The 14,632-nt window shown below is 28.4% G+C and overlaps 2 long non-coding RNA genes across 2 annotated transcripts; both read right to left on the bottom strand.

Moving 5' to 3' along the window:
• Positions 1–427: 427 nt before the first annotated feature.
• LOC114367528 lies at positions 428–1,233 on the bottom strand. The gene is made up of 2 exons (XR_003657233.1): positions 1,113–1,233; positions 428–615 (listed from the first exon to the last, which is right to left on the bottom strand). It is a non-coding gene; the product is annotated as an uncharacterized LOC114367528 (long non-coding RNA).
• A 10,489-nt stretch (positions 1,234–11,722) lies between these two features.
• On the bottom strand, positions 11,723–14,001 carry LOC114367527. Its single transcript, XR_003657232.1, has 3 exons — positions 13,921–14,001; positions 12,934–13,062; positions 11,723–12,095 (listed from the first exon to the last, which is right to left on the bottom strand). It is a non-coding gene; the product is annotated as an uncharacterized LOC114367527 (long non-coding RNA).
• Positions 14,002–14,632: the final 631 nt, after the last annotated feature.

Below are 14,632 nucleotides of genomic sequence, written 5' to 3'. Positions count from 1 at the left end.
TTAAAAACTATTCAAGTCAATTTTCCAACAAAAACAAAACTAGTCCAACTTAGTAGAGGAGAAAATTGGTGTACTAGTCGAGTAACTAGTGTAAACAAAACCACAAAACCAACAAATAAAGATGTACTCAGTCCTACAAAGCCAACATCAACATTAAAGCTATAAGTCACCCACAATGTGTAAGAGATAAGTTGTGTGCACCAATGATCAGATCCATCACAATAGAGAGATGCAACAAAAAAGTAGTTCGAATAAAAGAAATACATGGCCTAACCCAATTTCCACAACCATGAAAAGGAAACAATGGATTGTGATCTTTTTAGCAAATTATTAGACTAACCCAAAATATAAAGCATAGCTGAAAGTCATCTCATCCAACATAGAAAGTCAAAATAAAATCATATGAAAATCCTAAATCACATGAAAGTTGTCAACATAGGTATTAAATAAATTGATGATAATGTTTTCATTCAGTTTGAATATTACAAAATAGTTAATTTTTGTTGATTATGGGTTGAACATGTGAAGCTGATTTTAATGAGCTTCTGAAAGAAATTCTTCAACAAAGGTTCTCACAACTTATGTTTTTGCTTTTCTTTGAGCAACGATCATTTCCTGAAAAAATCATGATAAAGAATGAAACATTTAGTGATGAATATTGTGTAGGTTCCAATTTGTATTTTTTTTCTCATCAACATTATTTACTGGAAACATTGATAATAGAAATTAAATTTTCATGTTGAGTGGTGATAAATTACATTAAACTCTAAAATAAATAAATAAAAAGTTCAATTTCCACTTTTTTGTTATTTTCTTTAGCAAACATTTCTCAACATTCCAGGAATTTAAAATTGGAAAAACATATGGAAAAGTAAACAAAAATAAAAACATTATAATATAGGAGAATATAAAACATTCAAAATATGCATACTAACATCACTTTCATTAATTATTAGCCATCATTTGTTTGAAATTTTTGCAATATTCAATAACAACATTTTGAATAGCAATGGAAAAGATTCCAAACTCCCAAAAGAAGCATACTCACTATAGTTATCATTTTTCAAAATACATTGTTAGCCCTACTTATTTTTTAAAATAAATATACTCACTTCTGTTTCATTTTTGGTTTTGTTATCGCTTCCTTCTTTGTCTTGTGTTTTCACTTTGTGACACTGAGGAGGAATTTCATGATTCTCGTAATTTTTAATCTCCTCCAAAGACCGACACCGAAAGCGTATCTCCTTATGAATATAGGTCTGCAAAAAAAAAATAGTGATAATAACAAAAGGCAAACGAGAGAAAACTTGTTAAAAAAGTTGATGTTGCAATTCATTGATTCCTAGCATGTTAAATAAAATTAGCAATTTTATAAAAAGAAAACAATGATAAAAAAATGTTAAAAAAACTTGATGTTGCAATTCATTCATAACATGTAAAATAGGAAAACACAAATTGAGAAATGAATGGGGGAAGTGGGCATGGTGATGGGATTATGAATGTAGTAGCTTATAGAATTATTCATCACAGTCCATTTAAGATATCAAGACTCTAAGTAATTAAGGATTAGAGAAGGGTAAAAGAGGAATTAAATGGTAATATACAAATGCCCATATCAAAGAGTTTGTTTATACAATGAACATTAACTAAGTTTAAGTTTTCATATTTTTAGACGAAATTGGATTGAAATTTCATTGAAACTTTTCACATAAATGTGATGGAAAATGTTATGAAGTTTAATTTAATAATTTATAGTTATTAATTGTTTTAGAAATTATTCAAGTCAATTTTCCAACAAAAACAAAACTTGTCCAACTTAGTAGACGTGAAAATTGGTGTACTAGTCTAGTAACTAGTGTAAACACACCACAAAACCAGCAAATAAATATGTACCCAACCCTACAAAGCCAACATCAATATTGGAATTGTAAGTCACCCACAATGTGTAAAAGATAAGTTGTGCATGGCATTAATCAGATTCATCACAATAGAGAGATGAAACACAAAATTATTTCAAATAAAAACATACCTAGCCTAACCCAATATCCACAACCATGAAAAGGAACCAATGGATTGAGATCTTTCTAGCAAATTGTTAGACTAACCCAAAAAAAAAAAAGCATAGCTGAAAGTCATTTCATCCAACATAGAAAGTCAAAATAAAATCATATGAATATCCTAAATCACATGGAAGTTGTCAACATAGGTATTAAATAAACTGATGATAATGTTTTTCAGTCGATTTGAACATTATATAATAGTTGATTTTTATTGATTATGGGTCGAACATGTGAAGCTGATTGTGATAAGCTTTCGAAAGAAACTCTTCAACAAAAGTTCTCATAACTTCTGCTTTCGCTTTTCTTTGAGCAACAACCATTTCCTGAAAAAATCATGACAAAGAATGAAACATTTAGTGAGGAATATTGTGTTGATTCCAATAGGTATTTTTTTTGTCATCAACAATATTTACGGGAAACATTGACAATAGAAATTAAATTTTTCGGGTTGAATAGTGATAAATTACAATAAACTCTAAAATAAATAAATAAAAAGTTCAATTTCCAGTTCTTTGTTTTTTTCTTTAGCAAAAAACATTTCACAATATTCCAGGAATTTTTAATAGTAAAAAACATATGGAAAAGTAAACAAAAATAAAAACATTATAATATAGGAGAATACAAAACATTCAAAATATGCATACTCACATCACTTTCATTAATTATTAGCCATCATTTGTTTGATTATTTTTTTTGCAATATTTAATAACAACATTTTGAATAATAATGGAAAAGATTCCAAACACCCTGAAGAAGCATACTCATTATAGTTATCATTTTCCAAAAAAACGTCCTAGATAGTAAAACTAAAAAGAATATGAAAATCACTAATGATATTGTTTTTCTTGAATACATTGATGGAAAAAATTAAAATATCACATTGAATTGTGATTTAAAATGCCAAACTTTACATGCACCCGAGAAATAAAAGAGAACTAAACTTTTTTAATTTTGAGAAGAAAAATCACCACTATCTCTAATACACTCTTTCTTACTTGTTCATGTTGATTGAAAATAACAAAAGGATGTACTACTACTGTTTCTTTAATCACTTTCAGTCCTACTCATGAGCTTGTAGTTTTCAGTAAACTTTAACCAATAATAAAATGTGTTGGAAAATACATTGTTAGCCCTACTTATTTTTTAAAATAAATATACTCACTTCTGTTTCATTTTTTGTTTTGTCATTGCTTTCTTCTTTGGCTTGTGCTTTCACTTTTTGACGTCGAGGAGGACTTCCATACTTCTCATAATTCTTAATCTCCTTCAAAGACCGACACCGAAAGCCTGTCTCCATATGAATATAAGTCTGCAAAAAACAGATAGTAAAATGAGTGATAATAACAAAAGGCAAACGAGAGAAAACTTAAACAAGTTGATATTGCAATTAATTGATTCCTAGCATGATAGATAGGAAAATATAAAATCTGCAAGAAAAAAAAATAATAAAATGAACCATCATAACAAAGACCAAACAAGAGAAAACTTGTTAAAAAAGTTGATGTTGCAATTCATTCACACACACACACACACACAAAAATTCAAACTATGCAAATACATGATGGACCGTCCTTTTAGGATTCAGTTTATCATATGCACAATTGTGTCATAGTCTAATTGAAATTCTTATATATGTTTGAAAATTGTTAATTGATTAGCTTAATTTAAAATTTATAAGCTATCTAGCCTATAATTTAGTAAAACAAACTTGTTTAACAAACATCTTAATTTGGCCAAATATTTATATAATGAGACAAATAAGTCAAAAGTTAGATCATTTGACATATAAAATAGACACACTTTTTGTTGTTAAAATGTGCAAATTAATGTATGATTAGATGATATATACAAGAAAATTATAATAATGAAAAATTTGAATTATTTTGAAAATAAAAAAAAATGTTAAATTGAAAATTAAATATATATATACCTCATTTTTTTGGTTGTTAACAACATCGTCACAACCAATGTCGTAATTAGTAGGATTACAAATGGATACTGGTGTTGCGTGTATAGCTTCAACATCATTTAAGGAGTGAGTCATCCTTATTACGGTTTGGAATTCCTCCTACATAAATGTAACATAGACAATGAGATAGTTGAATTATGAAAACTTAATTAAATACATGTACTAAAAAAATTAGAAAGAAAAAATTTGTCTGATGAATTAAAAAGATAGTCTAACATACAATTGATCTCAAACTAAGCATACAATGAATTATAATAAATATAAACTTTTATCGACTTTATCAGATTTTATTCATGTAATTATTTATTCGTAATTGAATATTATATTATACTGTTATATAATCTTACAATTTACATATTAGTTTTACACACATATATATAGAGATATGCAAAGAGAATGAATTAAAACAATATAAAAGATATCCCAAACTTTACAACTATTTAGAATCAACTTCAAGAATTTTCAGCATATCATATGTTCCAAAAAAAACATTGTTTTAATCTAAGTATATGTTTTAATTAGTCAAATATCATATGATCCAAAAAATATTGTTTTAATCCCTAATTCTCTAATTGATTCCCACCCCCTTACCTTGAAGGGTGAAGAGTACTCCTCTGATTTGCACTCACCTCCGTTTTGCACACACAATTTTAATAAATCCTTGTACGAAGGTTCTTACTTTTATACTATCAATATAGTCTTTTCTAATGAAGTTCTTGAAATAAATTTTAGAAAAAAAAATATCAACTATCAATAAATGAAATAATTTATTGTAAGGTCATAAATGTCAGTTAAAAACAAATAATTTATCATAGGAGCTTATAATAATAAATAACATTAAATGTTTGGAAGCATTAATGTTTTTAAAATATTTAAATTGATTAAAAGGTACATTTGTTGATTGTTGATATTTATTTCAAATATTCAAAAAAATTAAATATTTGTATGAAGGTTCTTACCTCTTTTCTAATAAATATAATAATTTATTGTATGGTCATAAATGTCCATTCAAAGCAAATAATTTCTTAGAAGAACTATTAAAAATAAATAACATTAAATATCTTGTTTGAATAGAAATAGCATTAAATATTTTGAATCATTAATGTTTTTAAGATATTTAAATTAATTGATAAGTATTACCATTGTTATTTTTACAAAGGTATGGAATTTAATAACCCATAAAATGATGAAGTGGTGTAAGACCCGATTATGTTCATATGTGAGAGAATGATCTATTTAACGTCCATTGGTATTTTCTCCAGAATTTGAATTACCTGCACGCTTAGCGAGGTTTTTTTTACAATAAAAATAGGTTGCCTCCGAGTAAGTGCTTAATTTATCATCTTTGGCTAGACATTGTTCTTCATTTTATGCATCATTCAGGTAGACAACACTTGTTAATCTTTCTAACTGGCCTCCATTGTAAATTTTTAAGCATTGTCCGTTGATGATCCATCTTTTCTCTGGGGTGCTTGCCGTAAGGTCCATCGATTTCATAGCTCCATGGGGTCTTACTTCTTTGATCAGGAACGACCCTGACCACTTTGACTTCAGCTTTCCTAGGAATAGTTTGAGTCTTGAATTGAAGAGCATGACTTGTTATACTGGCTAAAAGTTCTGTCTCTATAGCTTTTTGTCATGATATGCCTTTATCTTCTGCTTATAAATTTTGGATGATGTATAGGTGTTCATTCTTATTTCTTTTAACTCCAACAATTGTAACTTCCTCTTCTCTCTAACTACAACTTCATCAAATTTTAGCAATTTGAGGGCCCAATAGGCTTTGTGCTCCAACTCCACCGATAGGTGGCATGCTTTACCATAGACCAACTGAAATGGTGACAAGCCTATGGGAGTCTTGAATGCAATCCTGTAAGCCCAGAAAGCATCATCCAACTTCAAAGCCCAACTTTTCTTGATGACACAACAATATTCTCAAGTACTCGCTTTATCTCTTTATTTGAAACTTCTGCTTGGCCATTTGTTTGGGGATGATAAGGTGTGGCCACCTTATGTCTGACATTGTAATGCTCGAGAACTTTCTTTAATTGCGCATTATAGAAGTGTGTTCCCCTATTATTGATTAAGGCTCGTGGAACTCCAAAATGGGAAAATATGTTTTTCTTTAAGAATTTTATCACTACCCCGACATCATTCTTGGGAGTGGCTATGATTTCCATCTACTTAGATACGTAATCAACAACTACCAGGATATAGATATTCCCGTATGAAGATGGGAGAGGCCCCACAAAGTCAATCCCCCAAAAGTCAAATATTTTTATCTCCATTATGTTTTACAGAGGCATCTCATTCCTTCTAGAAATCTCCCTGCTCTTTGGTATTTGTCATAACAACGCACATAATCATGAGCGTCTTTGAAGATTGAGGGTCAAAAGAAACCTTCTCGTAGCACATTTGTTGTTGTCCTATCTCCGTTGTGGTGATCGCTATATGGTGAACTACGGTAGTGCCAAAGGATGCTCTATGCTTCCTCTATCATAACACACCTCCTCAGCAGATTGTATGCTCCTAACTTGAACAGATATGGATCATCCCATATATAGAAGCGGGCATCATGCAGAAATTTCTTCCACTGACTCCAGTTAAGCTCTTCGGGAATGATTCCTGTGGCTTTGTAGTTGGCCACATCAAAAAATCAAGATCTTGTGGTGGCTTGTAAGAGGAACTCATCTGGGAAGTCTCCCATTACCTCCGGTTCTTCTTTGGTCACTTCTTCATTCTTCAACCAGGAGAGGTGGTCAGCCACCACATTCTCGAATCTCTTCTTATCGTTGATGACTATATCAAACTCTTGTATGAGCAAGACCCATCTAATCAGCCTTGGTTTTGAGGTCAATAAATATGATTTTATAATCTATACTTATGTTATTAGTTGGTATTTAAAATTAAGATGTTGTCGAATTTTTTATATACTTAAGTTTTCCATATGCATATAAAAAAAATTATATATTGAAGTTTAACAGTTAACACAATATAACAACTCATCACCGTTACATGAAACTATGAACTAATTCAAATACAAGATTTAATTTAATTTAAATATAAAAATACTTGTAATATTTTTGCATTATACAAGGTCAAAAGCTAAAACTTATGGTATGTAGATAAGACATTATATAATATGTAAATAACTAAATAAACTATATGTGTCAGATGACACTTTTCATAACATAAAGTTATACATCATCAAAACAATTAAAATCTCCTCAAACATGCACATAAATAAAAACAACTCCATAAGTATAAATTATCAAATCTCTAAGCCGGTCAATACTACATATAAGATTAAAGAGGAAACAAAAATGAATAGCACGTCTTCACATCCAAATTCATATATCCATGGAGTCTTTGAAAGACATGTGACCACCTGTTCCACACGTACATTAGGCATGAGATCATCATAGACACAAATTGCACGTGCAACACACAACTTACAAAAAATAAACATACCAAAATAGTATACAACTCAACAATCAAAGCATAATCATTGACCATCATATATATATAGAATGTAATATTCAAATATCATGCATATTGCATAAATTTTAGGATTCACGTAATAGAGTATCTCATAAAAATCATCAATTCATTTAATAATCATATTTAAAAATAGATGCATCTTCTGATTTAGGCGATACTAATTAATTTATTTAAGCCACCTTTAACAATACAATCTCACATTTTCACAATTTCTACATCTCTCATGCCGATGTGTATTCAATTCATTTCATTTGAGTGGAAGCTTGACAACAACCATTCATTTTTCGTGATTTACCTCTTTTGCACTTGCAATCACTTCTTCCCCCTAGTCAGCCCTCATGTTTTATTTATATAAAATAGTACGTTTAAGGGAAAATATATCGTTTGCTGTAGTAACAATGGACCTTAAGTCCAGGTATATATATATATATATATATATATATATATATATATATATATATATATATATATATATATATATATATATATATAGACCCAAAGGACTAAAGGTAGTTCCAAAACAATTTAATTTCTCAAATAAACTAAGCAATTCATTTTTAACAGCAGTTTCAAAAAAGTGGTTTATCAAATAGTTTGTGCTAAAAATTGATTTCAAGAACGAGAAAGAGCAATTTAAAGGATTATCTGAAATGAGAACCTAGTGTTGTGATTTCTACAGAAAAAAATAATTACCCCAATATTTATTTTAACTTAATCCTAAAGTATATGTCAGTTACTAATCATACCTCTACAATCAATCAACAGATTTTTTGTCATGATCCATTAATCCTCTTTCTCCTTATTACAACCTTGTTGATCATGTAGGGCCAGAATTACGAAAAAAGGTAAGCACAAAGAGGTCAAATACAAAGATAATTTAATCTAATTAGAAGTTTGTAATTTGTAGTTGATCATTGATCATATGACACTCAGAAACTCATTTGCTACACAAGTCCATCAATTATAAGCAATGGACACATAATATAATTGAATACAAATACGAAGTGATTGTTCTAAAGAAATACAAAATAGTGAAGCAAAATAATTGACTAAGGGAAACAATAGAATTCAATTAAAATCAAACACTAGGAAATAAAATTTCTGTTCATGTCAACACCCTAGAATAATAAACTAGCTATCCCTGAAAATAAGGGTGCAAAGAATCAAAATGGAATACATGATAACTGAAAAGGAGCAGAAACATTACAAGTGAAATCCCCTGTAATGATCTTGACAATCCTCCAAAGACTAAGCCCTTCTCACGGTCACTTTTAATTACTTACTCTCAATGGTCTATATTGGTAACACAAATTAAAAGATCCCCTCACTATAACTTGCCCTTTTCTATTTATAACAAACAATAAGTTTGAGTCGTGAAAGTCAAAACGATCATGCTATAGAAGCTGGCTAATTTGAAACTCATAAACTGTGTCGAGTCTCTGTAGTTCAGCACGACTGTCTTTAGCAAAATTTGCAGCATGACTGTGCTGTTTCTTGAGGGGTTTAGCTTTCCCTCGCTACATCAAGACAACCTATGCTCAGAATCCGCACGATCGTGCTCTCCCAGATGATGTTTTTTGCTTAAAAAAAAACATTGATGTTTTAACTCTTTTTTATTATAAGTCTCATCAGCACCTTTTTGGTACAAACTTACATAAAAACATGAGTACTGTCAATAAAATATTCTAGAAATTGAATAAAACAGGCCAAAAACTCACATTTTAGTATGCACAAATCATAGTTTATCTATGTTACATAAGCTGTCCTAATAATCAGATCCATTAGTATAGAGAGATGAAACAAATAGTTAGTTCATATTAAACAAAGATTTCCTTGCCCAATATTCAAAAACCGTATTACTGGACTAACCTAAGAAATAAAGCATATATAACAAGCAAAACTGTAAAAATGACGAGTTTAATTTTTATACAGTATAAATATTTTTACATAGTTAGTTAATCATTAATATATTTTTAAGAGGTTTGTCTGTCTCGAAGTTCTTTCCTTTTCTTGGTGGGTCATTTTGGATAGGATACAAGTACCAACTTGAGTTAACCTGTTCAGAAAAAGGAATAATGTCCTAGACTACGGAGATTTCATACGCGTTATATTTTTCCTTTGACAAAGACTCTCTTCACCTTTTTATTTTGCTTCCTAGTGACAAATAGTATTTAGAATGTAGTTAAGCTTGGCCTGGTTACTCGATACTTTTACCTAAAGGTATTTTTTTTCCAGTTCGGTTATCTCTTCAAAAAGAAAATTTTGTGTCTAGCTCGTCATCTTTAATGACATACTATAGTTTGGTCTATGTGATTAATGTACAATGTCATGTTTCAAGGCATTCCTTTCACTTTAGTGCTATCATGAACTTGATCGATAAAGGTTAGTTTGTGGACATGGTTTAAGGCCAAGAGGAATAACATTCAATGCTCTTTCTCTTATTGGTGTTTGGATCCTATAGCTTGCATTTATTATTCTTTGTAACTTTTATATGTAAGAACTCTGAATTCGGGTTATATGAAACAAGGATCAGTTATCAAATAGAAAAATAAATAAGTTAAGACCTAGTTTGAAAGTCATATCATCCAACATAAAATGTCAAAATAAAACCATATCAAAATCTTAAATGATGAGGTTGTCAATATAGGTATTATCATTATCATTTGGCTAGTATCATTTCCAGAAAATTGTACCAGAATTTTAATACAACTTTTTGAATAGCACGAAATGAAAATACAAAATACTAAAAATCTGTATACTCACTTCAATTTTTGCTTCTTTATTTTTCTCTTCAGCATCAATCATTTCCTGAAAATAATAGCAATATTTTAAAAAAAATTAATAGTAAAGGAAAATACAAAACATCCAAAATATGAACTCACGTGGGTTTCTACTTCCATGCTAGCCATCAATTAAGTTTCAAAAATTTTAAAACAACATTTTGAATAATAATGAAAAAGATACCAAGCACCGCAAATAAAAATACTCAGTATAATTATTATTTTCCAAAATTTCCTAGTAGTAAAACTAAAAATAATAGGTAAAACATTAATTCGAATATTTTTACTAAAAATATTGAAGGTGAAATTTAAAATATGACAAGGAATTGTAATTTAAAATTCCAACCTTTACATGCACCCAGGAAATAAAAGAGAACTGAAATTTTGTAATTAAAAAAATAAAAATTCTAGCATCACCATCACTAACACATTCTTTGTCATTTGTTGAAATTTATTAAAAATTACAAAATTGTGTCCCTCTGTCTATATAAAAGTGGCCACTCATGAGTTAATTTGTTCTTATTAAACTCTAACCAATATTAAAAGGTGCATTAGCTAGAAAGGATGTGTTGGGGAGTATGATGCTAGCACTCCTCATTTTGCAAATAATTGTACTTAGTTTTATTTCATTTTTAATTCTATTATTGTTTTCTACTTTGTTTTGTTTTTTCACTCTATAACACCGAGTATCAATTATGCTTCAGCCCTACTAAAGATCGACATTGAAACCCTTTCTCTTCATGAAGATAAAATTGCAAAATATTTTTTTAAATAAAATTAGCAATTTTATAAAAAGAAAACAATGATAAAAAATGTTAAAAAAGTTGATGCTGCAATTCACTCATAACATGTAAAATAGGAAAAGACAAATTGAGAAATGAATGGGGGAAGTGGGCATGGTTATGGGATTATGAATGTAGTAGCTTATAGAATTATTCATCACAGTGCATTTAAGATATCAAGGCTCTAAGTAATTAAGGATTAGAGAGGGTAAAATAGGAATTAAATGGTAATATACAAATGCCCATATCAAAGAGTTTGTTTATACAATGAACATTAACTAAGTTTAAGTTTTCGTATTTTTAGACGAAATTGGATTGAAATTGCATTCAAACTTTTCACATAAATGTGATGGAAAATGTTATGAAGTTGAATTTAATAATTTATAGTTATTAATTGTTTTAGAAATTATTCAAGTCAATTTTCCAACAAAAACAAAACTTGTCCAACTTAGTAGACGTGAAAATTGGTGTACTAGTCTAGTAACTAGTGTAAACAAACCACAAAACCAGCAAATAAATATGTACCCAACCCTACAAAGCCAACATCAACATTAGAAGTGTAAATCACCCACAATGTGTAAAAGATAAGTTGGGCATGCCAATAATCAGATTCATCACAATAGAGAGATGAAACACAAAATTATTTCAAATAAAAACATACCCAATATCCACAACCATGAAAAGCAACCAATGGATTGAGATCTTTCTAGCAAATTATTAGACTAACCCCAAAAATAAAGCATAGCTGAAAGTCATTTCATCCAACATAGAAATTCAAAATAAAATCATATGAAAATCCTAAATCACATGGAAGTTGTCAACATAGGTATTAAATAAATTGATGATAATGTTTTACAGTCAGTTTGAACATTATATAATAGTTGATTTTTGTTGATTATGGGTTGAACATGTGAAGCTGATTGTAATAAGCTTCCGAAAGAAACTCTTCAACAAAAGTTCTCATAACTTCTGCTTTTGCTTTTCCTTGAGCAACAAGCATTTCCTGAAAAAATCATGACAAATGATGAAACATTTAGTGAGGAATATTGTGTTGATTTCAATTTGAATCTTTTTTTTTGTCATAAACATTATTTATTGGAAACATTGACAATAGAAATTAAATTTTTCGGGTTGAATAGTGATAAATTACAATAAACTCTAAAATAAATAAATAAAAAATTCAATTTCCATTTCTTTGTTCTTTTCTTTAGCAAACATTTATCAATATTCCAGGAATTTTTAATAGTAAAAACATCAGGAAAAGTAAACAAAAACAAAAACATTATAATATAGGAGAATACAAAACATTCAAAATATCCATACACAAATCACTTTCATTAATTATTAGCCATCATTTGTTTGATTATTTTTTTTGCAATATTTAATAACAACATTTTGAATAGCAATGGAAAAGATTCCAAACTCCCTGAAGAAGCATACTCATTATAGTTATCATTTTTCAAAAAACGTCCTAGATAGTAAAACTAAAAAGAATATGAAAATCACTAATGATATTATTTTTCTTGAATATATTGATGGAAAGAATTAAAATATCACATTGAATTATGATTTAAAATGTCAAACTTTACATGCACCCCAGAAATAAAAGAGAACTAAACTTTTCTAATTTTGAAAAGAAAAATCACCATTATCTTTAATGCACTCTTTGTTACTTGTTCATGTTGATTGAAAATAACAAAAGGATGTACTACTACTGTTTCTTTAATCACTCTCAATCATGCTCATGAGCTTGTAGTCGTCAGTAAACTTTAACCAATAGTAAAATGTGTTGGAAAATACATTGTTAGCCCTACTTATTTTTTTAAAATAAATATACTCACATCTATTTCATTTTTGGTTTTGTCATTGCTTTCTTCTTTGTCTTGTGTTTTCACCTTGTGACGCCGAGGACGACTTCCATATTTCTTGTAATTCTTAATCTCCTCCAAAGACCGACACTGAATATAAGTCTGCAAAAAAAAAAAAAGATAGTAAAATGAGTGATAATAACAAAAGGCAAACGAGAGAAAACTTAAACAAGTTGATATTGCAATTCATTGATTCCTAGCATGATAGATAGGAAAATATAAAATCTGCAAGAAAAAAAATAATAAAATGAACCATCATAACAAAAACCAAACAAGAGAAAACTTATTAAAAAAGTTGATGTTGCAATTCATTCATTCCTATCATGTTAAATAGGAAAATATAAAATGACAAATAAATGGGAAAGGGGACGGGGTACAGTAAAACAAACTAGTTTAACAAACATCTTAATTTGGCCAAATATTTATATAATGAGACAAATAAGTTAAAAGTTAGATCATTTGACATATAAAATAGACACAATTTTTGTTGTTAAAATGTGCAAATTAATGTATGATTAGATTATATATAAATGTACTAAAAAAATTAGAAATAAAAAATGTCTTATGAATTAAAAAGATAGTTTAACATACAATTGATCTCAAACTAAGCATACAATGAATTATAATAAATATAAACTTTTATCGACTTTATCAGATTTTATTCATGTAATTATTTATTCGTAATTGAATATTATATTATACTGTTATATAATCTAACAATTTACATATTAGTTTTACACACATATATGTAGAGATATGCAAAGAGAATGAATTAAAAGAATATAAAAGATATCCCAAACTTTACAACTATTTAGAATCAACTTCAAGAATTTTCAGCATATCATATGTTCCAAAAAAACATTCTTTTAATCTAAGTATATGTTTTAATTAATCAAATATCATATGATCAAAAAATATTGTTTTAATCCCTAATTTTCTAATTGATTCTCACCCCCTTACCTTGAAGGGTGAGGCGGTACTCCTCTAATTTGCACTCACCTCCGTTTTGCACACACAATTTTAATAAATCCTTGTACGAAGGTTCTTACTTTTATACTATCAATATAATATTTTCTAATGAAGTTCTTGAAATAAATTTTAGAAAAAAAAATATCAACTATCAATAAATGAATTAATTTATTGTAAGGTCATAAATGTCAGTTAAAAATAAATAATTTATTATAGGAGCTTATAATAATAAATAACATTAAATGTTTGGAAGCATTAATGTTTTTAAAATATTAAAATTGATTAAAAGGTACATTTATTGATTGTTGATATTTATTTCAAATATTCAAAAAAATTAAATATTTGTATGAAGGTTCTTACCTCTTTTCTAATAAATATAATAATTTATTGTATGGTCATAAATGTCCATTCAAAGCAAATAATTTATTAGAAGAACTATTAAAAATAAATAACATTAAATATTTTGTTTGAATAAAAATAGCATTAAATATTTTGAATCATTAATGTTTTTAAGATATTTAAATTAATTGATAAGTATTACCATTGTTATTGTTACAAAGGTATGGAATTTAATAACCCATAAAATGATGAAGTGGTGTAAGACCCGATTAGGTTCATAGGTGAGAGAATGATCTATTTAACATAATAAACTCAATTTAGTTGCCTTCCTTTGTAAAAACATTTCTTGGACTACCAACAATCA

The sequence above is a fragment of the Glycine soja genome, chromosome 9 (genome assembly GCF_004193775.1).
Source record: "Glycine soja cultivar W05 chromosome 9, ASM419377v2, whole genome shotgun sequence".
NCBI classification, from domain to species: domain Eukaryota; kingdom Viridiplantae; phylum Streptophyta; class Magnoliopsida; order Fabales; family Fabaceae; genus Glycine; species Glycine soja.
The sequence above is the reverse complement of the archived record's forward strand: the minus strand, read 5'-3'. Positions and strand labels throughout refer to the sequence as shown.